The 26,849-nt window shown below is 45.6% G+C and overlaps 1 protein-coding gene across 1 annotated transcript in view; it reads right to left on the bottom strand.

Annotated features, from left to right (window-relative positions):
* The window catches only part of DPF3 (double PHD fingers 3), a 256,417-nt gene that overhangs the window by 171,476 nt on the left and 58,092 nt on the right, over positions 1 to 26,849 (bottom strand). The window lies entirely within an intron of this gene.

Below are 26,849 nucleotides of genomic sequence, written 5' to 3'. Positions count from 1 at the left end.
AAATAGATATTAAAAGGAAAATGACCCTCCCCTGTCATCCCCTCACTGAGTTGTTGTAGCAAATGAGATGGAGTGTGAAGGCTCTTGGGTGCTTTTCGCCATCAATAATTCTACTTCTTACTAAGCAGAGTTTTACTTATTGACAGTTTCAAGTGCTTTTATAAATATATCCTTCTATAAGCTCCATTTACCCTTTCTCTATCTTTCTTCCCACATTTTGCTCTCTGGTAGCCATCTTTTCAACAACAACAAAAACAAGGTAGGAAGCAGTTAAAATTATCCTTGATGGTGAGGGGAAAACTGTTGCTCAATCCGAGAGGTGGTATTTCTGGCACTGAGGATTCCATGTGACTAAGGTCAAACCTGACACCTGCCTGATTTACTCTCCGGGACCAAAGTCCCAATAGAGAACTCTGGGTCCCCACTAGGCCACACCAGGGGCTGCCAGCTGCTGAGGATACAGCCTGGTCCCACTCTTCTTCCAGCAGCTTCTGCCCAGGGTGGAAAGTCAAAGTCTCCAAATTCCAAGTAGGGCTCTTCCAACAGCCTCAGTTTCTGCCTTGGGCCCAGTCATGGGATCAGTGTAGCCGAGTTCCAAGCCCAAGTCAGGCACTGTTGAAACGAGTCTTGGCGACTCCTCCTACAATGGCAGGACCAGGTTGGAAGTTCACAGAGTTCTCTGAGCACTTTGTGACCCTCTTGGTTTACTGCCCTCTCCCAAACTGCAAAACCTTTGAAAGTCATAGTTCTGGGGTGAGCATCAGGTTTCCTTAGACCCAAGCATCTCGGAGCATAGAGGACAGATAGTCTGTGCCCACTAAGCCCTGTGCTACACTCATCCTGTGCCTGATGAGGGCTGGACAGAGGTCAGGAGTGGTCGCTACTCAAACCAGGCAGGTAGGGCTGAAAGAGTAGGCAGCTCTGGTCCTGCTCAGTGTCCTGGGTCCCACTCACAGAGACCGTGCATCAACCCATTCCCCCCTGTGCTGGGCATGGGTCATCTGTCTGCCAAGCTGCCATTCCACCTCCTTCCGGTAGCAACACTTCCGATTTCCTCTAGGGAACCAGCTTTCCCCACCATCAGCTGAGTAAAATCAACCCCACTTCATCCCTCAACTTTAGAGAGAGGCTTGTGACCCAGCCCTGGCCAGTGAGAAAACCACCTCCCCAGGCCTTAGTGATTGCTTCAAAGATGAATGAACATGTGGTCCAGGGCAGGCAAATTTGGGCCAGACTTGGATTCGCTGTGAGAAAGAGGCACTTACTTTCTCTTGGTATGGAAAAGCTAACACACTGTATATCCAAAGCTGCTGGGAGACCCCCATGAAGCAGACCTCTCTGCAGAGGAGATGTAGAGAAAAGAAGAACCGAGAGGGGAGGTGGAGGGAATCCAGGTGACCTAGGTGAGCCCCTAGATCCAGGCCCAAATGAAGCAGATGTGCTACCGAACTTTTAGTTTCATGAGCCCCTACATTTCTCTTCGTGCTTAAGCAGTTCGAGTTGAGTTTCTTGCCATTTGCAACCTTTAAAAGCCGTGACAGATGCACATTCCAGAGTCTGGTTTTACTAAGACACTCTAGACAAGGCTGAAGAAGAGGCCAGGGGCCCCATCCAAACAGCTCTAGGCCACTCCAACCCAAATGCTTTTGAGATAAAGATGGTTCACTATGGCCATCAGGTGCCACACATCAAACCTGAGAGGTCAGAGCCAGAGAATGTTATATACGGCAGCTCAGCAAACTGCACTCTCCAGCTCACCACAGTCCCCACCACTCCCTATTGTATTTAACAAGCCCATTTTCCTCATTTACTTTACCTGCCTTGTCTCCTTAAATGGATGGATGGATGGATGGATGGATGAATGTATAGATCAGTTAATGAACCAATGGATGAATTGATGGATGGATGGCAGATGGGCAGACAAGCAAGTGGTTATGTATTTGCAAACTGAGCCTACCTACAAATAGGCATGAGACAAAGAATAATAACTTCAGGCCACTGCATTCAGGGATCACTTGATAGTACGGGACAGGAAATAACCACATGCTTAATTCCACGTGGCTTTCATCTTTGGAATACTAGGGGACAAGACTCTCTGGGTAGCGTTCACCCCGTAGTTATTCTCCTCCCTCCCAAGCCAGGGTGGTTAACATAATCCCACCAATACTGTGGCACAAGAAGGAACCATTCCTGGCATTCACAGGCAGCTACATCACATGAAAAACTGGCCCAAGGCAGTGGCCTCTCGTCAATCCTCAGCATCTACTCAGATATGGGCAGCAGCCGCACAAACAGAAAGAATTACTAAGGATGCGGGCCCTGTGCTTTGGTGTCTGGACTTGGAGTCATTGCAGGCAGATGTCCACAAATGTATCTGTGAGGCTTGGGCCTTGAAGCAAAGATATGAGTAGTCCAGGGTGGCTATGGAGGGACACTAAGTGGCTCAAAGAACTGAGAAGAAAAAAAAAAAACAGAGAGATAGCAGCTAGAGAGATAAGGCTCAGAGCAAGGACAAGGCCTGTTCCTCTACGCCCTGGCTGAAGGCATCACCATGACCTCAGGGAGGTAACTGGTGATTCACACAGAACCACACTGTGAACCATTCATTGTGGTTGTGTATGCTCACAGGCAATCACTTAGGAAACCATATACCATTCACTCCACTATGAACCACAGTCCCCCTTCCATTGTCTTTGTGAAGTCATCACAAAGTTCTGAGCAAAAGAATCTTTCCAGGGATCACTGCGGGCTGATCCCATAACCAGGTAGGTTCAGCTGCTTCGGATATGGACAGACCAGGAAGCAGCACCCATACTCAACGCACCTGGACAAGGCACAGTCGTGCTGGGTAAGCCACCACAAAGGTGAGACACAAACACAAAGTGTGAGGCTCTGCATTTCATCTCTCCTTACAGCCAGGAAATGACTGCTTACAAGAGTGGGAGAAAATAGAGCTACACACATAACTAGTCCAAGGACATAAAAGAAGGGTAGCTGCTGGGGGTAAGAAGTACTAGTTTCCTTGGGAATAACCCTCGATGGTGTATACCATCCCTGCCAGGCATCCACCTTCAGGATGACTCAGTCCCAGAGCCCAGGAATCACAAGCATCGAATGAGCCATGTAAAATAAATTGCCACAGAGGAGCAAAGGGAATGGCACCAACAAATGGCAGCATGTGGGTACCAGTCAGCAACTGTGCCATTGCCTGTGGCTAACAGGAACAGCTGGTGTGCAGGACTGTCATTGGCCCCCTGGGACACTATGAAACAGACGAGGCCCACGGTCTCTGCCCTCAATATGCTTGTATTTGAGAGAGGCTACAAGACCAGTGAGTATACAGTCACAGTAAAACACATACAACCTGGGAGTCAGGAGACCTGGATCTCACCCCGCTCTGTTGCTTTGGGTGTTTGAAGTTCGTCACTAAGTTTTCTGGGCTTCAGTTTCCTCATCTGTAAAGCGAGACCCCTCACAGCTGGTCAGTTCTGAGTGTTTCTGGTTCTCAGATTGGCTGATCTCCAAGGACTTGCCCAGTGTTCATACATTATGCTTTTGAGAGTCATGTAGAAATCAAAGTTCAGAGTTAACTTCCGGGATTGGGCGCAAAGGTGCTGAGCCCCCAACCCCTCGCATCAGCACACACCTCAAGGCACAGGCCCCCAAGCAGCCCCAGGCCTGAGACACACTTTTGATTGTCCCTGAGCACATGGACTTTCAGCCCTGGGTGTTTGTTTTAATTCATCAGGAGGAAAGAATTTGGATTCTTTTTAAAATATACACAAAGGGAATACATTTGTTTATTTTACGGAATGTATTTTCAGATACAACCGGGTGAGAAGCAAGGCTAAAGACCACTCTTTTCTCTTGGCTCATGAGAGTACAATTCCTCCATGGTGATTTCTCCAAATGGCAGAGATTTTCAGTCTCCTGTCTTCTGATCTGTCTCGTTCGCTACCCTGCTCATGGGGAACTGTCACATCATCCTTCGGGACCTCGGCACTCCAATAACTACATCCTGCCACCATCAGCCTTGTGGGGATGCAGGGTACCTGGCCACTGCCCACCTTTCTATCTTCCCTGCCCTGTAAGGCCACCAGATAAAATAAGGATTCCCAGTTAAATCTGAGTGTTAGATAAAGAACATAAATTTTTAGTATAACATTTGCCTTTCCAGGTGGCAAGACTGAGGCAGGTTCCTTCCGAGGACAGAAAAGATCTTCTCTCCTTCTAAGCGTGTTTACAGAATCTCAGCCCAGTGGCCCTCACGTCGCCTGGCTTCAGTGAAGCCTGCCTTTGCTTCTTTAAGGGTGAACTGTGAAGGCCATGGCCTCTGAGGTTCACGGTAACATAGGTAGTCATCCCATTCAGATGCCAGTGGTGGTTGGTCAAAAAAAAAAACTGCTTATGGCTAGAATCCAAAACATTTCTACACATAACTACCAGCCTCAGTGCAGAAGAGTCTGGTGAGAGGGGGAGGTGGGAGAGAAGGAGAAATGTGAGACAGGTATTACCCTAAAAATCTCCAAGGGAGATCTCAGTCTAAGAGATCTCACTACCCTTAATAAAAAAAAAAAGAAAGAAAGGTGTTGCCTGGCAATAGCTGACACATGGGCCATGAAGATCTGGTCCTAATTTCTAGCTTCAAGAGACAAGGCCAGCATGTCCCCCAACCCTGGATTCCATAAGGGTTGAGTGGGCCTAACAACACCTGCAAATCTTTCACCTGCCTACATGAGCACCTGGAGTGGAAGCTCCATGAGGGCAGGATTGGTGCCCTTTTCTTCTCATCACTATATACCCACCGTCTAGTCCAGGACCTAGCCTCATGGCAAACACTCGGTAAGCTTATGTTGAATGAGTGGATGAACGCCCAGTTATCCAATATGTCCCAGAAAGTAACATGAGCTTTGTAGCGCAAGGGCTCTGAACAACTCAGATGTCCAGTGAAAGGGGTTGGCCTGGATGATGTCTGAGGTCATCTGCAATACCACGAGCCCTTGAGCCATCAGACTCAGGCAAATAACTTCACTGAAACAATTTTTTTTTATTTTAAAAATCATTTTATTACTTTTCTTAAAAATTAAATATGTAAGAGGAAGGTAAAATAACCATTTCACCCTAACTAAAATATGATTAATTACAAATATTTTAAGTAAAAGCAATGTGATTAAACATGATGTTTTTTTCCTTGAAACAATTCAAAGATCAGTTCTAAATTCAGTTTATTTCAATACTTGATTCTAAGGGTGCTATGAGCTGAATTAGGTCCAAATTCATATGCTGACGACCTAACCCCTAGTGCCTCAGAATACAACTGTATTTGGAGATGGCACTGAAACAATTTTAAACACTTCCTTCAACACCCCAGCTCAGCGTCTCTAGCTGAAGTCCTCAAACTAGGCCCAGTGATAACCCCAGGAGGGAAGAGTATGAAGAAGCCAAAAATGGGAACTTGGTGAAGAAAATAAGGGATGAACAACTGGGGGAATAGGGCACAGGTGGCTAGGGATCCAAAGAATGGCATAAGAAAAATAATTCAAGATGCAGCATGGCTGTCCAGGACATACACACTCACACAAGCACAAAGATCCTCCTTCTAGATCCACACTGCATGCCCCCCCAGCCCCATCCTATCACTCTATGACAGTGCTTCTTTGTGAAACAGAACAATAACTACATTATGCCAACCTATAATTATCCTAGGAGAAGCGATAGTAAAGTCAAGACATTGCGTGAACACTGGGATACTGGAGACCATCCCACAAGAACAACAACAAAACAACAACAATCCACAAAATCCCTAATTTAAATAAAGACTGAAAACTGCCCACGCCGGTACCCTTTCACATTTATCTGAGGGCAGGATTTTTTTTTCCACGTAATTATCTAAGTACAAGGACTTCTTTCATTGGAATTGATAAAGAGTATTGGGGGAAGGAGTGGGGAGGTTGGTTTTTTTTTTTTTTTTTTCAATAAGGAGGCAGAATGTAGAGGAAGCAGTCAGGGGGTGGGGCATGAGAAAACACCAAGGATAGGGGATGACACACAGGAATGTGGGACAGGGGATGACACAAAGGTAGTTGAACCTGCCTCTACTCAGTGAACCCATTCCACTTTAATAAAGAGATGCCATTTCACTACTCCAATGAAACTAGTTTCCAGGGAGTTTGGTATAAAATACACAGAACCCTGGATGGTGTCATGGAAAAGACAGCGACCAAAACAAAATCAGAATACTGAATTCTCACCTCTCTGCAATAACTAGTTCTTTCCTTGGTTTATTCAAGAAACAGGTGTTCCATTTCTGCCCCATGCAAGGCATCGAGCTAGCAACTGAGGGAAACAACAAAGAAGTAATCACTCTCCTCTCTTGAGCCTTAGTTTCCTACTATTGCCAAATGAGAGTCCCTACCAGCCCTGGCCACACACACACACATGCATGCTTTTAAGTTCCTGGTGCAGCCCCAGCCCCGCATGGGACCGGCCTCCATAGGCCGTCACGGAGGAAGGAGAAAGTCTGCTGCTTCTAAAGCTGAGATGAAGCCTGAACTCTGAGCAAAGGAGTAGGAACAGCATGCCATGGACACGCAGGGTCATCTTGGTGTGTCCTGATAACAGCAAGCATGTGGGAAAGAGGGCTGTCTCTAGTTTCTAAGGAAAAGGTGTCTCTTCTCTCCAAAGGGGCCCATCCTCCTGAAGGGTGGCCTCTGTGTTCTGCCTCTCCTGGACTCCAGGCCGGGCACCCTCCCGCTCAGGTCTCCACACTTCTCAGCCTCCTTTCCTCTCACCTGCGCCACACACTAACACAGGGGTGGCACGATCATTCTTTTAAATCGTCAAAGGCCCTTCTAGCAATGATCCAACCTCATTCCTACATTTACTGAGAAGCTCCTCAAATATACAATATTCTCATCTGTCCATTCTGCTGAGCTCTTCACCATCCTTCCTCAGAACTACTTTTTCATAGTCATTAATTTCCTCCTTTTTTTTTTTTACCACCTCCTAGTCATAATGCTGCTTTACCAACATTTGACAGTATTAGCCATGTACTCCTTGAAACCCACAGAACCTTGATTCTCGTCTTCCATTTAGTTCCCTCAATGAAAGTTCCCTGCGTCCGGGGCCAGGTGGTGGGGCTATAGGGCAATCGTAGGACCTAGTCCTCACCCCTCTACCCATCTCTCCATATCTACTACCTTGGCTCCAACTCTCACCTCACATCTGCCAAGGGCTGTAAAGAACGAAAAGCACCTCCATACTCATCACCTCTTTTATTTTTTTTAAGTCTCTATTGAATTTGTTACAATATTTCTTCTGTTTTTATGTTTTGGTTTTTTGGCCGCCAGGCATATGGGATCTTAGCTCCCCCACCAGGGATCGAATCTGCACCCCTCACATTGGGGGGCGAAGTCTTAACCACTGGACCACCAGGGAAGTCCCAGAAATCTGTAACTGGCTATGATCAATTAAGTGTAAACACCACTGCACTCTGACCAGCCCCTACTCATCGCCTCTTACAATAACAAAGTTCAGTCCTGCAAACTCTGGGAAATCATTTTACATTTGCAATAATCTCTTTCACTTAGAGAGAGGCTACTCTTGCAAGGAACACTGTTTTGGAAGCACGGAAAACCTGTAGTGGAAGTGCAACCAAATGACTCCTGAAATGTGACACGCTCTCCCCAAATCCTCCGCTCACTGAGCCGCTCTCCCTTAGCACGGTGCCGTGTGCCTTACCACAGATTAACTGTGTCAGTCTCCCCTGCACCGTGAGATCCTGGAGGGCAGGCTGGTCTCTTTTTAGTCCCCATACTGCCCAGTGCTTAAATATTAGTCACAATGCAGCAAGATCAGGGAGAAGTTCAATACCGAATCTCATCTCTATACAATTCGTCCCTTTGGAAAACTATTCCCAGGTTTATTTCTAGCATGGCCCAAGGGAGTGCTTGCCTACCTACCTACAGGGTTTAAGAAGGAGAGCTTTCTCTGATCTTGGGCATTTCAGAGGCCACCATCACACTGCACCAAGATATCCAAGCAGGCCCACCAGTTGGACATCCACAAGGAGGACCTTGAAAGAAACACCTCACAAGGTGTTTCCGTAATTCTGCAATTGCCTTTCAGGACACAAGGCTCTGTAATTCTGTAATTGCCTTTCTTATTTACTGTATGCCTTTGACCAAACTCCTTAAGAGGTTTGTTCCTGTTTTCCCATCAATCAAATAAGGATTAACACACCTGACTCCTAGGGTTTGCTGTGAGGATTTGGCAAACAAGTACTAGAGAAAGTGCCTAGTGCTATATGCTTAATACGTAATAAAGGCTCAAAAAATACTTTATTATTATTATTATTAACAGGTTAGAAAGGGGGCATGATAGTGACTCCAGCATAACTTTCATACTGCCCTTTGACTTGGCTAGTTTTGACAGAAGGGCCTTTTGACAATGCCTAAAAAACAAACCACTAAACTTTCAGCTTTTAGAAAATACCAGGTAGTGTGAGAAACAGATAACCTCCCTCCCTTCCTAAGGTCACCCTACCCTGACCTCAGGGATTGGAAAAGATAAGCTCAGAGATGGGGTGAGGGATGTGGTGAGGGTTAGAACTGGGGTAAAGATCTGGGATCGAGTGATAATTAGGAAAAGAAGAAGGAAAAGAAAAGGGTCAAGGATGGATGGAAGGTCTGGAAGAGGGGAGATCAGAAATGGAGTAAGGGTCAGCTTTGGAGGGTGGCAGAAAGTAGGTGAAATTAGGAATATCTGACGGATGCTCACATTAACAATTTTAACTTTCCACCACCATCACCCCCCATTATAGAATCAAAATGTCCTGCTTTGTAAAGAGGAGTGCATGTGCTGGGGGGGCAGAAGGGAGAACCCTGAACTGAATGAACATTTTTAAACAAACAAGACATTTTGAACTCAAACAGTAAAAGCCACTAAGCTGGTCCAATCCCACTGGTCCTTCTCCACAAGTGGGGCTCACAAGTGGGATTGGCAAGAAGGTTCTAGTAACTAGGTCCGCCCACAGGATATAAAATGACTGGTGAATTTTGCATTCCGAGGACAAGAGTTTTCCAAATTAAAATTTTACTAGTGTGTGAAAATAGTTCACCATTTACTTTTAGGATGAGGTAGTGTTTAGAATACCAGCCTAGAAATCCAAGCTAGCATTTTCAGAGATGCTGTCTATTCTGGGAGGGGGAAAAAAAACCCTCCCAAAAGCTTGTTGCTTCTATCCAGACCTCTGAGATCTTGGACCCAGAAAGAGAGAGGGGTCTCAACAGCTTCTTCCACCAGGGAACCAGCCAGATGTCTCTGGGCTCATAATGGGTAGGCCAAAAAGGTTCGTTCGGGTTTTTCTGTAAGATGTTACAGGAAAACCCGAACGAACTTTTTTGGCCAGCCCTCATAGAATGTAATTCAGAAGCCATGACTTGGATTTTGATATTCTTGGGAGTTCAGGAACAGTCCTGTTGATCTGAGTTCCAGCCTCAGCCAGACCACCTACTTGCTGTGCAAACTCAGGCAAGTGATTTCACCTCTCTGAGCCTCTGTTTGCTCATCTGGCCCTTCTGGACAAGCTTATTGGCAGTGCCTTTCAGCTCTAATACTCATTCGGTCAAAAAAGAAAGTGTTCACTGAGCACCTACTACATGTCGGACACTTTCTAGACTCTGGGGATACAGCAGGTTCCTGCCCTTATGGGGCTTACATTCTAGCTCCAACGTCCTATGAACTCCTAAGAGCCTATGAAGAATATACCCTGTATGGTGTGCTTGTACATCTCAGAAAAAGAGATGGGGCAGAGGCTCCATAGGATAGAACGTAAAGTTTATGGGTGATTAAGTAACTGTCACCCAGTTAGTAAGTAGGAAAACGGTAACTTCTTCCTTCAAAAAAGTTTTAAGTTGCTGAAATATACTGGGTTTTTGTGGTGGTTTTTTTTTGGGGGGGGGCATTATTTTTTGGTAGTGGTGTGTTTTTTCTGATGAGGGGCTGCAAAATGGGACTGTGGGTACAGGAAGAGCCTTGAGGAAGGCAGAATGTGTGCAGAGGAAGACAGAGCAGAGAACAGATGTGTGACTCTAATGGAGGCCCCAGGAGAACCCCACGCTTCTGCCAGGGTCAAAGACTTTACTCCAGAATATCCACTTCCTTTTCAGTCACAGGAAACTTTAATATCATCACCAAACACGGTTCAGGCCTGCCCAGCCCTGCCCGGCTACTGCCTGATGACCCAAGACCTGGTCCCTCCACCAGGGCCTTGGGGCAGAGTGGAGCCGGGGAAGGACACGGGGACATGGAGAAAGGGTAAGAAGCCCGCAGGTCAGCACAGGTCACACAAGCCACCCTTTCTCCCAACCTGTGCAAGCCCGTGTCAGGGAGGAAAAATTTTTCCTCTACCCTTCTAGGTTCTTCTGGCTGGTCTAAGAATTACCTGGACTTGAGACAGATTAATAGGAAAAAAAGCAAACAAAAATTTAATAACATGTATGCATGGGAGAAATCCAGGAAAACTGAGTAATTCCCCCCAAACGGCCCAAGTCCTCATCCTAATTACCATTCTCAGCTGAAGACCAGAGAGGCTGCTGGGACTGGGGGAGTGGGGGTCAGCTCTGGGGGGTGACCAGCAAAAGCAGAGCCAAAAAGGGTAAGGTCGTTAGGCAGCTTAAAGTCATTGCCTTCTCCATGGATAGTGTTTCCAGAGATTTGGTCAACTCTTTGGTACAGTGAGGGAGATGCCCTTACAAATGGAGATTTCCCTTACCAATGTAAATGTTGCTTACAAAGCTGTAACTCCTACCTGGTGTTCAGAGTTTTTTCCCTGTCGTCTGTTTCTTAGAAAATAACCAGCTTAAAATAATTAATATGCCAAAGAGACATATTTGGGGGTGGCATATTCTGCTCCCCTATACCCGATTGCCCTCCCTCCACCAGAACTTCCGGACAGCTCAACACCAGGGAAGGAGGACGTGGGGCTGCAGAGCACACGTGCCCTACATTTCAGACGCGATCTGTGGGGAAGGGCAGGTTCTGGGCAGCCACGGTGGAACAGGAAGGGAAGAAGGTGCTGGGGAAGAAGCAGACCCCTGGGAAGGGTTCACAGCCCATGGGGTGTACCAGAGTCCCTGAGGAACAACTATGCAATGTAGATTCCCGGCGCCCCGCCCCACTCTCTCCTGATTTAGTAGATTAGGGTGGAGACCAGGAGCCTGACTTTTCACTCTGCTCTCCAGCTAATTCTGATGCAAGTGGGCCATTGCCCGCCCTTTGAGGCCCCCTGTGGATAAGAAGAGTAGAACTTGAGGTTCTACTTGAGAACTGTATGCATCCCTCTTTAGCTGACAGTTTGGGAAGTTCATATTTCCTTTATTTTCTTTCAAAACTTCAACTGCCCACCTGCAAAATGAGGATAAGGAAAGTACCTGCTTCTTGGGATTACTGAGAGAAATAAGAAAAAGGATGGAAAGCACCTAGCACTGTGCCTCGTACATGGTAAGAATTCAGCAGATTCCCTCTTATTATTCAGGGAGTGTTTTTTTTTGTTTGTTTGTTTGTTTTGCGGTATGCGGGCCTCTCACCGTTGTGGCCTCTCCCGTTGCGGAGCACAGGCGCCGGACACGCAGGCTCAGCGGCCATGGCTCACGGGCTTAACCGCTCCGCGGCATGTGGGATCTTCCCGAACCGGGGCACGAACCCGTGTCCCCTGCATCGGCAGGCGGACTCTCAACCACTGCGCCACCAGGGAAGCCCCAGGGGGTGGTTTTTATAAACGCCTTCTTCCTTGTCAGCCCCTTCCTAAATTGGAGCATGTCTTGGGAAAGATGGGGATGGCCCGCAGTGAAGCCTCAAACACAGAAGGCAGGGCACCAAGGCGTCCCTGTACCCTCACAACTAGCACCAACACCATGGTCCAGGAACACCACCCAGAACATGCTTTGATGTGCAAGCACCCAGAGCAGAGGGGGGTGCTCATGGAATGAGGGGGATCCCATCAGAGATATGCCCTGAAAAGAGACTGTGGTGGGGGACAAAACGGGTGACAAGGGAAACAGTAGGGAATGGGGCAGGGCACAACCCTTAACGAATGAATTGTGAGTACGACATAAACTGCTTAGAACCAGCTAGGCCCAAATTGGCCAAAGATTTGACTTCCAGTGGACTTTGAGCCTCCGTATATTAGCATATGCTAAATGACACACCCACAGGTGCCATGACAGTTCTGAGGCTGATGATAAAAGGTCAAAAAGTAGGCAGAGGCCCAATTCCTGAAAATCCCCACCCCTTCCCCAAAAGAGTTGGAATAATCCTCCCACTCGTTAGCCTATGATATTACTCAGCCCATAAAAACTAACCACCCCATATTTCAGCTGCTCTTGCCTTTTGACACAGACCGCATTCTGTCTGTGGAATGTATCTCTCTCTAAATAAATCCACTTCCTACCTATCGCTTTGCCTCTTGCTGAATTCCTTCTGCTCTGACACATAAAGAACCTGAGCTTCATTAAGTCCTGAGACTCAATTAAAAGACAGTGGGTTCAAGTCCCAGCCAGTGGGTTTGAAACCGTGTACCTCAGATTAGGACTTGAATCCACGTGGCCAGGACTCGAACCTGGCCAAACCCCACAATCTTCCAACTGAGCTCACACCCCTGGTTTCAGGACTTAATGAAACTCAGGTTCTTGATGTCTCATCGTAGAAGGAATTCAGTGAGAGACAAAGTGATAGGTGAGAAGTGGATTTACTTAGAGAGAAACACACTCCACAGAGTGTGGGCCATCTCAGAAGGTGAGAAAGGCACCAGGATATGGGGTTGTCAGTTTTTATAGTGGTGGGTAATTTCATAGGCTAATGAGTGGGTGGAGTATTCCATCTATTTCAGGAAGGGGCGGGGATTTCCAGGAATTGGGCCACCGCCCATTTTTTGATCCTTATGGTCGCCTTAGGACTGTCATGGCGCCTGCGGGTGTGTCATTTAGCTTGCTGATGTGTTACAATGAGCAAGTACTGAGGCTCAAGGTCTAGTGGAAGTCGACTTGTCCGCCATCTTGGACCCATTTGGTTTTAATCGGTTTATGTCATGTCCTCGAGCTATGGCATTCTTTCAAAGGTTGTGCCCCGCCTCCTTCCCTCCTGTTTCAAGTTCAAGACCCAATCTGAAAGTCTTGGCTGGGTTCGAGTCCCACCTGAGTTGTGCAGTTTCAAAAGGAGGAGGGGAAGGGCAGAGAATGGGACCCATATTCACCCCGCAATGTCCTGCATTGGCAACTGAGTACCCACGTTTCAGAGTTGGAAGAAAGGTGAATCCTGCGTGTATGGGGTCGGTGTCTTGAAGGGAAAGAGGGGCACGAAAAAGAAAGGGGGATGAAGAGCAAGAACAGGTACTGCATTTGGGTCTAAACACAAATGGAGAGATTTTAGTTAACAGGAACTGCTCAGAAGGAAAAAAAACCCCAAACTCAGTCTAGGAACAAACCCCCACACCCCAAATCCAAGAATGGTAGTAGAAAATGGGGTCCCTCACCCACAACCACCTGCATCTGCATCAGAACTCTTTTCCTAGTCAGGCCTGGCACACTGCCTTGGTCTTCCCTATCCTCCACTGGCCCCTGGGCTCAGAAGACCCCTGTCCAACATGTCAGGACATAGGGCTGAGGAGTAATTAGTTAGAATGAGGTCATGAGGGTGGACCCTAATCCAACATGTCTGGTGTCCTTTTAAAAAGGGGAGATTTGGGTACAGAGACATGCGTACAGGGAGGACACTGTGTGAAGATGAAGGCAGAGATCAGGGTGACGCTTCAACAAACCAAGGAACACTGAAGGTTGCCAGCAAAGCACCAGAAGCTACGAGAGGCCTAGAACAGATTCTCCCTCACGGCCCTCAGAAGGAACCAACCTTGCGGACACCTTGATCTCAGACTTCTGGCCTCCGGAACTATGAAGCAATAAATTTCTGTTGTTTAAGCCACCTAGTCCGTGGTATTTTGCTACAAAAGTCCTACCAAACTAATACCCCCATAGCCTTACTTTTCTTCACCACAGTGACCATCAATGGGCAAATGAGATACTTCCAGAACGTCACTATATTTACTTTTCTATCCAACAAACCAACATGGTAGAAGAAATTCAAAGATGAACAAAACAGGGGCTTCCCTGGTGGCGCCGTGGTTGGGAGCCCGCCTGCCGATGCAGGGGACACGGGTTTGTGCCGCGGTCCGGGAGGATCCCACATGCCGCGGAGCGGCTGGGCCCATGGACCATGGCCACTGAGCCTGCACATCCGCGCACTGAGCCTGTGCTCCGCGGCGGGAGAGGCCACAGCAGTGAGAGGCCCGCATACCGCAAAAAAAAAAAGATGAACAAAACAGAGTCCCTGCCCTCCAGCAGCTCACAGAAATACAAATGTTTGCCACTTTACAGTTTACAAAACACTTTCACATACATCATCTCTTGTAGACCCCAGACATTATACTGAGATGGAGGGGAGGGTCACGTGAGCCCTTCCACAGATGGGAACAGCTGAGTTCTGGAGAGTTGGTGACTCTCTTACTAGCACTCAGCTACTAAGTGGCAGGAAAGCAACTGCAGCGAGTCCAAGAAGATGTTTGGTGGGGCTGTTTCATTTTACTCTGTCTTTCTGCCTCTTGTCTCTCCCACAAGCAGAAGCCACAGCACAGTGGCAACTGGTATCCAAGATCTGTTCCAAGCTAGCTCCAGAAGGCAAGAGGGAGGCCAGCCAGGGAGAAGAGGCTGCTGCGCCCACCACCCACCCCCAGGCCCCCAGCCACTTCCAGCTCACAGGCCCCGCAGGTTCCTGGTAACGGTGCCACCCAGTGTTGTCAAAATAGCGAGCAGCTGGAAAGAATTCCAGAATGAAATCTATGTGCCTCTACAGCTTCCTAAATGGCTGCAACTGTGGCAGCTAAACCCGCTAATGTGCTAAGCATTTTCTGGCAGGGCCAGGAGGCAGGGCTGGTATTTTGGGAGCTGGGAGGGGCTTGGAGGCATCATCCTCGGCAAGTCCTGGAAGGAGGTGGAGGCAAGAAGAACCAACCCAGAACACTTCCCATGAAGTCACCGAGGGCCACCGGGGCTGCACTTCAGAATTCCTGGAGCGCTGCTGGCGGGCAGAGAGGTTGCTTGGCCTGGTGGGCAGGGCCAGCCGGGCGCAGAGCCCTCACAAGGCGGTGGGGGGAGGGCTCTAGGATGCAGGTGACGGTGGATGCTTTTTCTGCTGACACAGAGCAGTGTGTGATGCTGTCCGCGATGCCGGGCAGCCTGGGCCCGGCCCTATCTCTGTTTGCCTCTGAGTTGGCAGGGGCAGGGCCCATGGTGACCAAACAAAGGACAAGAAGCCAATGCCCAGGGCAAGCCGGCAAGACTCCCTGAGAGGGGTCTGAGGATAAGGGCATTCCGCGTGGTCAGGGCATTGGAACAGAGTCGGGGGCAACAGGAACTTTCATACGTGGGGCCCTCTGATTTCCCAGGCGCATCTGAGCCCCTCAAGCATTTGCTTCTCATGGTGCCCTTGTTTTTGAGTGCTCTTTTAAAAACATGAGAGGAAACATGAGGAAAAGGAGTAAACCCCCAAAGCTGGATCAAAACTAGGTCCTGGCGTTCCTTTGTCCCTGATGTGCTTGAGTCCACATTTCTTGGAGAAACCAGAGGGTTCTGACAGAGTGAAGAGGCAGGTGTTGGGGACCTGGTAAAGAATGGTAAAGAATTCTTTCTTGAGGAGGCATTGGTGACAGGAAGCAGTATGAGGACAAAGCAGGGCTGCTCAGGTGAGGGAGACATGAGTCAATCTGGGAACACAGAAGCCAGTAAAACCCTGACAGGATTCAATCTGGGGGGAAAAAATCCGGACTGATAGAAACTGCTGAGAGCTTGCAGCTTTTAAAGCCCTGCTAGCAAAAGGATCTTTGGAAGCTTTGCAAACCCTGACCACACAGCCAGTCAGCCGCAGCCCGGCCCAGAGCGCTGAGTGTTTTTGCTAAATCAGAACAAACCCACTCATAAATATCTCGTCCTGACCTCCCCCTGGCACCCATTCCTTTCCTGTCTATGTGCCTGCCTTCCTCGGAAGTGAAGTTGTCTCAGAGCCCAGGGGGAGAGTGCTGCAGAGGCCGAGGGGAGCTAGGGGGGCAGACTGCAATCTCAGCTCTGCTACTCACTAGCCGCTGACCCTGGGCGAGGCATTTAGCCTTTACACGTCTCATTTTTTAATCTGCAAAAGTGGAGATAAAGAAACTGCGATTGTAGAGTTGGTGGGAGAACTGAGATCAAGCACAGAGCCAGGGTGCTCCATGAGGGCTGGGCCCCTTCCTCTGCAGAGCCTCCAGCACCATATTCAATGCGGGGGAGGATGCAGATCAGTGGGAGTTTAATTAAAAAGTTGGGGAGACAAAAGCATTCTTATATAAAACAACCAGTCATGAGTTTAATAGAATCCCCTCTAAAACGGTACCCCTGCCCACCCCACCCACCTTCCCCATAGTGTCTCAGCTGGTAGATGTATTTTAGCAGGGCCACTGCTTACAACTCTAGGGGGGTGCCATCCATGTTCTATTCTATGAGCCCTGAAGGGAGCACCATTCAATAGACTAGCGTTTGAACAGTGACCCCAAGGGCGGGCAAAGTTGCAGCCCTACTAAAGCGCTTTTTTAGTGTCACCACCTTCAGGAAGCCTTTCCTAAGGCTTCCCACAGCCTCTTCCTTCTTGCAATGCCAAAAGCAGTGCATCTGTACTTCCCTTATGGAGCTCATTAAACTCTGCCTTTATAATTCTTGGGGTGTGTTTATGTGTGTGACTCCAGCAAGAGTTGGATCTGACCTTTACATTCCCCGCAGCACCTAGTATAATACTAACTCATTTTGTGAGGCCAGCATTAACCTGGTACCCTAACTAGTCAAAGGCATTATCAATTTTTTTTTTAATTTTAAAAACCATAACCCTTACCTCACACCATGTATAAAGATCAACTCAATATGAATCATACAGCTAAATATAAGAGCTAAAACTATCAAACTTCTAGAAGAAAATGTGGAAGAAAATCTTTGTGACTTTGGGTTAAGCAAAGATTTCTTAGGACACAGAGAGCATAAGCCATTAAAGAAAAAAAATTGATATACTGGACTTGATCAAAATTTTAAATGCCTGCTCTTTAAAAAGGCACTAATATGAAAATAAAAACACAGACTTGGAGCAGATATTTGCAAAACATAAATCTGATAAAGGTTATGTAGTCAGAATATATAAAGAACTCTTAAAGCTTAATAATAAGAAGACAAATGACCCAATTTTTTTTAATGGCCGAAAGAACTGAATAGACATTTCACAAAAGAAGTAATATAGATAGCCAAAAAGCCTGTGAAAAAATGTTCAACATCATTAGTCATCAGGAAAATGCAATTAAAATCACAATGAGCTATCACTAAACATCTATTATAATGGCTAAAACTAAAAAGACTGACAATGCCACGCACTGGCAAGGATATAGAATAACTGGAACTCTCATGTACTGCTGGTGGGAATGCACCACTTTGGAAAGCACTTTAGCAGTTCTTATAAAATTAAATATACACTTATGACCCAGCAATCCCACTCCTAGGCATTTGCTCAAGAGAAATGAAAACATATGTCCACACAAAGACCTATATATATGAATGTTCATAGCAGCTTTATTCATAATGGAAACAACCCAAGTGTTTGTCAATTGATAAATGAATATGCAAGTGCTGATACATCCATACAATGGAATGCATCCATACATGCAATAACTTGGATGAATCTTAAGTGCACTGTACTAGTTTCATATTCCTACTATAATGAATTATCACAAGCTTAGTGGCTTAAAACACTACACATTTAGGGCTTCCCTGGTGGTGCAGTGGTTGAGAGTCCGCCTGCCGATGCAGGGGACACGGGTTCGTGCCCCGGTCCAGGAGGATCCCACATGCCGCGGAGCGGCTGGGCCCGTGAGCCATGGCCGCTGAGCCTGCGCGTCCGGAGCCTGTGCTCCGCAACGGGAGAGGCCACAGCAGTGAGAGGCCCGCGTACCGCAAAAAAAAAAAAAAAAAAAAAACACTACACATTTACTATCCTATAGTTCTAGAGATCATAAGTCCAAAATCAGTTTCACTGGGGTGATGTCAAGGTGTCAACAGGACTAGATCCTTCTGGAGGCTCTGAGGAGAAAACCCGTTTCCTTACCTTTTCCAGCTTCTAGAGACCACCTGCATTCCTGGGCTCATGTCCCTCCCTCAGGACCAGCAGTATGGCACCTCTCTCTCTCTTCCTCTCTCTCTCTCTCTTTTTCTCTTTCTCTCTCTCTCTCATCTCTGCTTTGAAGGAGCAGGACTTTGACCAAAGGCACAAAGGCATAGCAATTTTGGGGAACTTATAAACAGTTCCGTATTTCCAGAGTATTATAATGAGACGTTTCAGAGATAAGGAAACTGAGAGTCGGAGAGATCAAGTATCCCACCCCAGGTCTAGGGCATGGTGAGAATCCTGTGCAAGCCCAAGGCCTCAGAATCCAAATCCAGAGTTTTTCCCAGTACATGTGAGCTCTCAGATGTCCGCATGTTAACCTTAGAGGCTGAATGGGCATCTTCACCACGTCTCAGAGCCCTGCATCCCCTCCCCGCTCCATGAGAGATGGTACCTGCCTCTGGACACCTCAGCAGCAACTCAGCCTGTGGAGTCAGCATGACCCTGGGTCTCCGGCTCTCCCTGCCCTGGGACCAACCGATTCCCAGCCCCAGTTTGATGAAATTACAACCTTAATAAGATTGATGTTTGCATCCTGCTGTATATTTGTCAGCACTCTTTCACACAGGTTATTTTGCTTGGACTTCCCCATTGTGTGAGGCTAAGGGTGCAGATATTATCAACCCCACTTAATAGATCAGAAAGCTGAGGTACTGAGGGTGGGAGGCTGGCCACACTCTCCCAGCAAGTAGATAGAAGCCAAATCAGAATTTACTGCAGGCTTCCTGCTCCCCACGCCGCAGTGCCTGTAACTCAGAGAACAGAACTGGGCCAAGCCTGCTAACCTCGCTGAGCCTCACATTCCTCCTCTGTAGGACGGATAATGGGGTAATATCTGCCCTGCCTATCAAACAATGCATAAGTGAAAGAATTTCAAAAGGTGGAAGAAAGTATGTATAAAAGCATTTTGGAAACTTTAAAATGTACAAAAGGTAAGGCACTGTTCTGATTATACTCTGAAGGAATGTCATAAATTCTCTCCAGAAGTATCTTTTTAAAGTTTCTTTGGGGACTTCCCTGGTGGTCCAATGGTTGAGACTCTGCGCTTCCACTGCAGGGGGCGCGGGTTTGATCCCTGATCAGGGAACTAAGATCCCGCGTGCCTCGCAGTGTGGCCAAAGAACAAATAAATAAATAGTGCTGGGAAAACTGGACAGCCACATGCAAAAGAATGAAACTGGACCCCTATATCACACCATACACAAAAATTAACTCCAAATGGATTAAAGACTTAAATTTTTTAAAATATAAAGTTTCTTTTATTCCTTCGGAAAGCCAGTTTCTCCTCCTGCTTTCTTTATTTCTGGTTAGAGCAGAGAAGTTCTACCCAACAGCTCAACTTGAATCTCAAAGTCAATGTTTAATTCCTCGTTCCAGCTTCACCCTTTCTGGGGGCAATTCCTCACCCCCACCCCCATCCCATCCTCTCTGTCTCAGTCAGTCCCCCTTTAATGCTAGAAGTTGCCAGCTCCCACTTTCTGTTCTCATCCCTCTTGTCTCTCCCTGGTCAGAACCAACCTACACATTGTTAAAGCAACACTCCCATCGTATCTCTCAGTGGCTCATGACCCATGAGGGGACAGAGTCCAGGGGTCCTCCATGGGCTGCCGCTACCCCAGCCAGCCTCTCTGGCTTGTCTCCGACAACTACGTCTTCCCAGGCGAGCCCAAGCGGCCCGCATTTCACAAAAGCTCTACCCTCTGCCCACCTTATGTCCCCATTAGAACTCCCTCTCCCACTATTCAATTAACTGTTGAGGGGGAATCAAATCAGTCCCTCAACTCTTAACATAAAGCTCAACACATTCCAAGTGAATCAAAGAACTGAGGTTTAAAAAAAAAACAGAAACAATTATATAGGTAATTATCATCTATCTGATGGCTGAATGGGGGTGAGGAATTTCTAAGCTAAACAGCAATGAAATAAATCACTGGCTAACAAAAAGGAATAATAGTTAACATCTACTAAGTTCTACTTAATTTAAGTGGATATCAGTATTAAAAATAAATAAAATCAAACTTGACCTCATGTAATACACAAAAAAATAACTCCAAATGGATCATAAAATTAAAGTAAGCACTAAAATTATAAAACTTCCAAAAGAAAACATAGGGGGAAATCTTCATGACCTTAGTGTAGACAAAAATTTCTTAGGACACATAAAGCAAGAACCACAAAAGGAAAAGAATAATTTGAACTTTGTCAAAATTTTCTATTCTTCAAAAGACTCTTAAAAACAGGAATAACGGTTGCCCAACTATGTAAGTGTAATTGATTTCACTGAATTGTACACTTAACATGGTTAAAATGGCATCTTGTGTGTTATATATAATTTTATTGACATTGTTAAGAAGATGAATAGGCAAAACACAGACTGAGAGAAAGTGTTCGTCATACATATATGTGGCAAAGGACCTGTATCCAGTACATATAAAGAACGCTAGCATCTCAGTATTAAGAAGTCAAAGAATCCAATTTTTTTAAATGGGCAAAGATTTGAACAGACTCTTCACAAAAAAACACAGACAGCCAATAAGCACGTGAAAATATGCTTAGTATCGTTAGTCATCAGGGAAATGCAAACTTAGACTATATCACACCCACTAAAATGGCTAAAAAATTTTTTTTAACTTTTTATTTTATATTGGAGTATAGTTGATTAACAATGTTGTGATAGTTTTAGGTGTACAGCAAAGTGATTCAGTTATACATATACATGTATCAATTCTTTTTCAAATTCTTTTCCCATTTAGGTTGTTACACAATATTGAGCAGAGTTCTATACAGTAGGTCCTTGTGCTATACAGTAGGTCCTTGTTGGTTATCCATTTTAAATATAGCAGTGTGTACATGTCAATCCCAAACTCCCTACCTATGCCTCCCCTCTCCACCCTTCCCCCCGGTGACTGTAAGTTCATCCTCTAAGTCTGTGAGTCTGTTTCTGTTTTGTGAATAAGTTGATTTGTATCATTTCTTTTTAGATTCCGCATATAAGCGATAGGTATTTCTCTATCTCTGTCTGACTTACTTCACTCAGTATGACAATCTCTAGGTCCATCCATGTTGCTGCAAATGGCACTATTTCATTCTCTTTAATGGCTGAGTAATATTCCATTGTATATATGTACCACATCTTTTTTATCCTAAAATGGCTAAAATTTTTAAAATTGATAATATTAAGTGCCGGTGAAGAGGTGTAGCAACCAAAATGCTCATACATTGCTGATGGGAATATAAAATGGCTCAGCCACTTTGGAAGAGTATGGCAGTTGCCTATATAGAACCATGGTTGCTATATGACTGAGCAGATTCATTTCTAAGCATTTACCCAAAAAGGCAGGAAAAAATTTGTCTACAAAAAGACTTATACACAGATGCTCATAGCAGCTTCTGTCATAGTAGCCAAAAATCGGAAACAACCCAAATGTCCATCAAGTGGTGAATGGATAAAAAATTGTGGTATATTCATAGAGTGGAATAAAAAGAAACAAACAAACATACACAATAACATGGATAAATCTTTAAAAAAAAAAGGCTGAGTAAAATAAGCTAGATCTAAAAGAATACATACTCTGTGATTCTATTTATGTGAAATTGTAGAACCGCAAAATTAATCTATAGTGACAGAAAGCAGATCAATGGTCACCTGGGGCAAGAGATGGGGTGGACTGCAAAGAGACACAAGGCAATTTTGGGGGATGATAGAAATATTCTGTTGTGGTTGTGGTTACAGGGATATATACATTTGCCAAAACTCATAGAACTCCATACTTAAATTAGTACATTTTATTGTACGTAAATTATACCATAATAAAGTTGGTTTAAAATAATTTTTTAAAAGTCAAACCACAAACTAAGAAAAACATTTGCCACATATATGACAGATATGACAAATCAATATCAATAAGTACCCATACAAATTGATATAAGAAGCATTAAGACCTTAACAGATAAAAGGCCAAAGGACACAGACAAGCCACAAAAGAGGAAATAAGAATAGCTAATGAGGGCTTCCCTGGTGGCACAGTGGTTAAGAATCCGCCTGCCAATGCAGGGGACACGGGTGCAAGCCCTGGTCCAGGAAGATCCCACATGTCGCAGAGCAACTACACCCGTGAGCCACAACTACTGAACCTGTACTCTAGAGCCCGCGAGGCACAACTACTGAGCCCACGAGCCACAACTACTGAAGCCCACATGCCTAGAGCCTGTGCTCCGCAACAAGAGAAGCCACCGCAATGAGAAGCCCGTGCACCACAACAAAGAGTCCCCACTCACTACAACTAGAGAAAGCCCACGTGCAGCAACGAAGACCCAACACAGCCAAAAATAATTAATAAATAAATAAATTTATTTAAAAAAATAACAGCTAATAAACAAGAAAAAATTAAAACAACGAAATGCCGTATTTTACATACCAAATTTGCAAAGTTTTTTTGTTTGTTTGTTTGTTTTAATAATAAGGCTAGTCTTGTAGGGTAAGATAAGCACTCTGCTGGCAAAACATAAATTGGTACATTTCTGGAATATAATTTGGCAATAAGGATCCAATTAACAATTTCCAGATTATTTGACCTACTTCTAGGAACCTATGCTAAAGAATAATCAAAACTAGAGATCAATATGCAAGAATTTTCATTACTGACTTAGGACAAGCCACTGGGCTAAGTAAATACGAATATCAATATGATGAAATGACAAATATTTGTTCATAGTAGGAACTTAACAAATATCGCTTAAATGTACTTCTTTATATACTACATAAGAATTTTAAGAAGGAAATATATCGATGACTTCCACTAGTGGGCACAGAAATGTATATATAAATTTTTTCATTACAGCAAAGATTGGAAATCACCTAAATGTCTGTTCAGAGAGGTGAAGTTAAATAAATCGTGGTATATCCACACAATGAAATACTGTGCATCTGTTAAAAATAGGACAGACGTAAACCTATTGATATGGATCTCTGAAATATATTGTTAAATTGAAAAAGCAAGGTGCAGAAAAACAAGGCACGTAGAATGCAACTATTTTAAGGGGGAAAAAAAAGGATAGATAGACATTTATGCTCATAGAACATCTCCAGAAAGACATAGGGAAGAAACAGAATGGGTGACAGTGTTTGGCTCTGTATTGAAGAACTAGGAGGAGTTCTCTGGTGGTCCAGTGGTTAGGACTCGGCACCTTCACTGCCCTGGCTGGGGTTCAATCCCTGGTCGGGGAACCAAGATCCTGCAAGCTGTGCGGCACCACCAAAAAAAAAAATAAACTGAAGAACTAGGGACTGAGGATGGGAGGGAGACTTACTTTCCTCTCCTGTTTACTCTCTGTAGTGTTTTAATTTTTTACCACATAGAGGTCTTTCTTTTTCAAAAAGTAAAAACCCCTAAAAAAACAAAAAAACAACATCTTTTTCAGAAGAAGAAAGGGGAGTGTTATTGAATTGTGTGTGTCCTCTCAAAATGCATATGTTAAAGTCCTAACCTCCAGTATCTCAGAATATGATCTTATTTGGAAATAGGGTCATTGCAGACCTAATGAGTTAAAACGAGGTAATTAGAGTGGGCCCTAATCCAATATGACTGTTGTCCTTATAAAAGGGGGAAATTTGCACACAGAGACATGCACACAGGGAGAACACTATGTGAAGATGAAGGGAGAGATCGTGGTGATGCTTCTACAAGACAAGGAGCACCGAAGACTGCGAGCAAACCTCCAGAAGCCACAAGAGTCCTGAACAGCTCTCCCTCACAGCTCTCAGGATTCCACCCCGCTGACAATTTGATCTTGGACTTCTGGCCTCCAGAACCGTGAAGCAATACATTTCTGTTGTTTAAGTGTCTCAGTTTGTGGTACTTTATTACAACAGCCCAAGCAGACTAATACAGGGAGGAATATTAACATGAAATCAAACAGACAAAAAAATGATAAGGTTCACAAAGATCAAACCAGCTATCCTAGAAACAAACATCCCCAGCACCTTGTCCCATAACCAATCAACCCATCAGCTTACTCCACCCCCATGCCTGTAGCTATGGGGTAAATTCTTCACATTCTCTCTCCCTCCCTCCCCCAACCCCTCACTCACACACACACACACACACACACACACACACACACACACACACACACACACACACAAAACACTTAATTTAAAAACGTAAAACAACAAAGCCATTTGACTTTATTACAATCCTGTGCGTGTGTCAGTACTGTCCCACTCACCTAAAGAGAACTGAGCCATTGTCCAGAATCCCATGGTGTTGCATTAAAGGCACTGGAAGAAAAGGACACACCAGGAGACCCCTGGTAACTCTAGCTAGTGACTCAGCTTTTGTCTGTGAAATGGAAACTACCCTTTCTAACAGCGCCCAAGACATCTTCAGCAAGGAAGCTTTAGCTTCCACAACTGTACTGTAGCTCTATCAGCCGCTGTGCCCAGCATACACCCAAAACAGAGCTGCTGCCACAGCAAGAGCACGCACAGCAGGTTCCCCCACCATGTGCCTCTCCCACACCTCCAGTGCAGGCTCCAGACCCCCAACCAGACCTCCCCAAATTTCCCAGCAGCCCTTGCTCCCATCAGGCTAGACAGGTTCTTCTTTCCAGTGGCCTTTCCTTTTCTCGTCCCTGTTTCTGCCAGGTCAAAAAGCAAAACAGAAACACTAAAGCAAAACCAAAATACTGGTCATAAAAAGCAAGTGAGCTGGGTGGGGTTTGATAGAGAAGGTTTAAGCTCACAAGGCCCTTTAACTGAGATTTCAAAATGGCAACTAGCTAAATGCCATTTGGCCTAAATGTGCTCACCCAGACCTCCCTCCCAGGCTCCAAGGGGTGTCCATAATTACTAGCACAGCCACCTGCAAACATAGAATCTGAATCTCTCTTCTTTCAAAGATTAGAGAGGTGGGACCACAAAGACGAGTTCCCAATGCCAGAGAAAGGCTGGAAGTGGGGAAAGGGGAGAAGGGAGAACTTCACGGCAGCGTGCAAGGACGTGGTGGGCTCGCCCCATCCCATATCTCAGCTATTATGCATTCCCAACTGGCTTGTCCAAAATCCAGGGAGACTCCAGGCTGGTAAGTCTGTGAATGTGAGGCAGAGATAAGCAACTCAGAGAGGGAGCGCTCGCCCATAGTTATATATGGCTGCAGTGCTGCTGGAAAAAGGAGCCAAGGGAATCTTCCATTTCCAAGACATTTCTGCGCTCAATCCTGCTCCTCAAGATTAAGAATTCTCTTTCTCGGTTTCCTCCCACTCTCTGGACGGTAACTAAGCAGCTACCTTGAGAACATGAAAAATCAGGAGGGTTTGCAACGTTTTTTTTTAATGTGTTAAAAACATGTTGACCCTGGATACTTGTTTTTAATAAAACTGGGACAGTAGGAAGCTCCATTCTTTCCTTCCGTCTCTGGGATGGCCATCCTGTGGCATGCCCCAACAGACAGGGAGGGCCCAATCTCCAACCCTGCCCTCCGCAGGAGATCTGCTTTGGGAGCTCAGAAAAAAAAAAGGTGCATTTCCTTGGGAATGTAAATTGATACAGCCACTATGGAGCACAGTATGGAGGTTCCTTAAAAAACTAAAAATACAACTACCAAAAGACCCAGCAATCCCAGTACTGGGCATATGCCCTGAGAAAAACATAATTCAAAAAGACACATGCACCCCAATGTTCGTTGCAGCTCTATTTACAATAGCCAGGACATGGAAGCAACCTAAGCGTCCATCGACAGATGAATGGATAAAGAAGATGTGGCACATATATACAATGGAATATTACTCAGCCATAAAAAGGAACTAAATTGAGTTATTTGTAGTGAGGTAAATGGACCTAGAGTCTGTCATACAGAGTGAAGTAAGTCAGAAAGAGAAAAATAAATACCGTATGCTAACACATACATATGGAATCTAAAAAAAGAAGAAAAAAATGTTCTGAAGAACCTAGGGCCAGGACAGGAGTAAAGACGCAGACGTAGAGGCTAGACTTGAGGACATGGGGAGGGGGAAAGGTAAGCTGGGGCAAAGTGAGAGAGTGGCATGGACATATATACACTACCAAATGTAAAATAGATAGCTAGTGGGAAGCAGCCGCATAGCACAGGGAGATCAGCTCAGTGCTCTGTGACCACCTAGAGGGGTGGGATAGGGAGGGTGGGAGGGAGAAGCAAGAGGGAGGAGATATGGGGATATATGTATATGGCTGATTCACTTTGTTACAAGGTAGAAACTAACACACCATCGTAAAGCAATTATACTCCAATAAAGATGTTAAAAAAAAAAAGTGCATTTCCTACCAAAAGGAGCCTGGGCCTTTGGGGAAGGGTGGATGAAGCTGGACAAACAGAAATGAGAGGAAGGCCTTCCTAGAGAGGGAACAGCATGAGAAAAGCCTGGGAGGAGGGTGACGCCAGTCCTGGCAACGAGAACGGCTGCGGGGAGGGGCAAGAAACTTATGGAGACCGAGGGATCTAGTGCTGGAAGCTTATCCACACCCTTCACCAACCCCAGGGCAGCCCTGAGTTTGTCCTATGCACCCTCCAAAGAGCAAATCCAGCCACGTG

The sequence above is a fragment of the Lagenorhynchus albirostris genome, chromosome 1 (assembly GCF_949774975.1).
Source record: "Lagenorhynchus albirostris chromosome 1, mLagAlb1.1, whole genome shotgun sequence".
In the NCBI taxonomy this organism is placed as follows: Eukaryota; Metazoa; Chordata; class Mammalia; order Artiodactyla; family Delphinidae; genus Lagenorhynchus; species Lagenorhynchus albirostris.
Note: the sequence above shows the minus strand (reverse complement) of the source record. Positions and strands in the feature narration are given on the sequence as shown.